Here is a 3,244-nt window from a genome sequence, read left to right as displayed (position 1 = left end):
TTCTAGGAATTGATTTAGAACATGTTATGAACTAAATAACATGCATGAATTAGACTCAAAATTCAAAAGATAGGCTAAGAATGACAAGAATACATGAACAAATGTATCTAGAATTCAATAAACAAAATAAAAATTCAACACAAACTTAGAACATAATGTGACAATTACTATGACTAAACATGACTCTAAGACAACATGGATTAAGTGATTTACACTTAGATTTTTGTGTTTTTTTTTCTAATCAATATTTTGGAAGAAAATTTAGATCTAAAGGTTCAGCACAAGAATATTATGAATGAAAAATGATAGAACCTAAAATCAACACAAAAACATGATTCAAGAGTAGATCTAGAAAATTTGAAGCATAGAAATGCAAGAACAAGTGTAGATCTAAGATTTAATCGGTTTATTTTTTTTGAATCTACTCTAAACAGCACCAAACACAAGACAATGGTGAATATACATGGATAATAAGATGAAGAACAAGGAATTAAAGAGAATTCACTTAACAAAAAGATAGAGGAAGCAAAAGAACATCACCTAGATGAAAATGCTCTTGATACCACTTGATGTAAGCTCCATTGGAGCTTGTAGACCTAGGATCTTCTTCATCAATGGATTCATTTTCTTCTTGGAAGATCAATGGCAGTGGAATGGAGAAAGGAAGAGAGAGAGGAGACGCCACTTCAAGGAGAAGATGAGTCTAGAAGAAGCTCACCATCATAGGAGGCCATGGATAAGAGCTTGGAGGAAGAAGGAGAGGAAGAGAAGAGCACGAAATTTTGTGCTCTAAAAGAGCTCTAAGATCTGAAGTTTAATTTTCAAATGATCAAAGTTCAAAAAATGCACACACATGACCTCTATTTATAGCCTAAGTGTCACACAAAATTGGAGGGAAATTTGAATTTCTATTCAAATTTCACTTGAATTTGAAATTGAATTTGTGGAGCCAAATTTTTGAGCCAAAATTTCACTAATTATGATTATTGAATTTTAGCTATGTTTCAGCCCACTAATCCAATATCAAGTCCAAGATTCTCCACTAAGTGTGCTTAGGTGTCATGAGGCATGTAAAGCATGAAGGACATGCACAGAGTGTGACTATATGATGTGGTAATGAGGTGTAGCATGTAAATGCTCACCTCCCCCTCTAAAATTTAATTGGAGTGGGCTTCTCCCAATTCAATTAAATTTATTTCAAACACACACATCAAATATTCACTTAATGCATGTGAAATTACAAAATTACCCCTAATACAAAAACTAGTCTAGGTGCCCTAAAATACAAGGGCTAAAAAAATCCTACATTTCTAGGGTACCTTACCTATATTATGGAGCCCTAAATACAAGGCCCAAAAATAATGAAACCATAATCTAATATGTACAAAGATAAGCGGGCTCATACTTAGCTCATGGGCCCGAAATGTACCCTAAGGCTCATGAGAACCCTAAGGCCTTCTCTTGCATCTCTAGCCTAATCTTCTTGGAGTCTTCTATCCAATGCCCTTGCGGGGTAGGATTGCATCATTTACCTTTTCGGGGTCCACCTTTATCCCTTTCTGACTTACAATGAAACCAAGCAATTTTCCCGACTTGACCCCGAAGGTGCACTTGGCAGGGTTCAATCTTAACTTGTACTTCTGCAGTCTCTCGAACAACTTCCGCAAATTGATGAGATGTTCCTTCTCGGTCCTAGACTTGGAAATCATGTCATCCACGTAGACTTCAATCTCTTTGTGCATCATATCATGGAATAATGCTACCATAGCCCGCTGATAGGTTGCCCCGACGTTCTTGAACCCAAAGGGCATCACCTTATAACAGAATGTTCCCCACAAGGTGACGAATGCAGTTTTCTCCATGTCTTTCGGCACCATCTTTATCTGATTGTAACTTGAAAACCCGTCCATGAAGGTAAACAAAGCGAAATTGGCTATGTTATCTACAAGGACATCAATATGTGGTAAAGGGAAGTTATCCTTAGGATTGGCTCGGTTTAGGTCCCGATAATCCACACACATCCATACCTTCCCATCCTTCTTAGGGACCGGCACAATATTGGCCACCCATTCGAGGTACCAAGCCACTGCTAAAAGGCTAGTGTCGAAATGCTTTTTCACCTTTTCTTTGATCTTTAAGGACATCTCGGGCTTCATCCTTCTTAGCTTTTGTTTTATCGGGGAACAACCGAGATTCAACGGTAACCGATGTTGTGCAATGTCGGGGTTCAAACCGGGGATATCTTGGTACGACCAAGCGAAGATGTCTTGGTATTTTCGTAGAAAAACCACCAATTCATCTCGGACCCGTGTGGTCATGCTCGTACCAAACTTTACTTCTTTCCTTTCCTCGCCAACACCCAAGTTTATGATTTCCGTTTCTTCTCGGTGTGGCTTCATCTCTTGGTCTTCCTGAGCGACCATCCTTTCTAGCTTCAGGGAAAACCCGATATCTTTATCTTCTCCATCCTCGGCTTGGCTTGCTATTCGTTCAAAATTGACATCAGGGTCCTCAGTATTAGTACCTTCACTGGACTCGTCGTTGGATCTATACCATTTAATCGCAACAGAAGTAAACATGCAGATGAATGAGAATGGGTGAAGGTGCAAGAACAAATGAAGGAAAGATCTTATATCATATATCTGGATAGCAAAAAGACATAACGCCCTAACAGGGAGAAAAACCCCAAAGCCTAAGCCCAGTTATAGGGTTAAAACTAACGAATTACATTATGCCCGCCACGGATACTTCGGGTCATTCAACAACTTACCAATTTCCTAATTGGAAATCAGGAAGGCATGGTTGTACCTAGTTTGAACGCTCTTGGGGGGCTTCGTCGTGTATCATGGCGACTTGCTCTTAACACCTCCAGCCCGCACTCACAAACCTCTTGCTGATGTGACATGGAGGGGCCTCTTTCACTTGTGGCCTTTGTTGTTGGCCTATGCCCCTACTTCTCCTTTCTAGGACGCTTCTTTTTACATCAGCATGCGTGGGCCTATAGCTTAGCCCAAACCTCTGGCAGTTTTCCTTGAATTCCACCAAGCTGGCCACACCATCATTGTTCTTTCCTAAGCCCATTTGGGGCTCATATCCGTGCCCTAACATCACACGGGCTACCATCATCGCAGCGTCAGACATGTGGGGTCGCATCGGGAGGGATTCCACAGAAGCGTTGCTCACTACCTCAAAGGACTGAAAAGCCATCTTGGGACACCTCGACTTGGCCCGTGGCATAGAACCG

The sequence above is a fragment of the Glycine max genome, chromosome 19 (genome assembly GCF_000004515.6).
Source record: "Glycine max cultivar Williams 82 chromosome 19, Glycine_max_v4.0, whole genome shotgun sequence".
Lineage (NCBI taxonomy): Eukaryota > Viridiplantae > Streptophyta > Magnoliopsida > Fabales > Fabaceae > Glycine > Glycine max.
The sequence above is the reverse complement of the archived record's forward strand: the minus strand, read 5'-3'. Positions refer to the sequence as shown.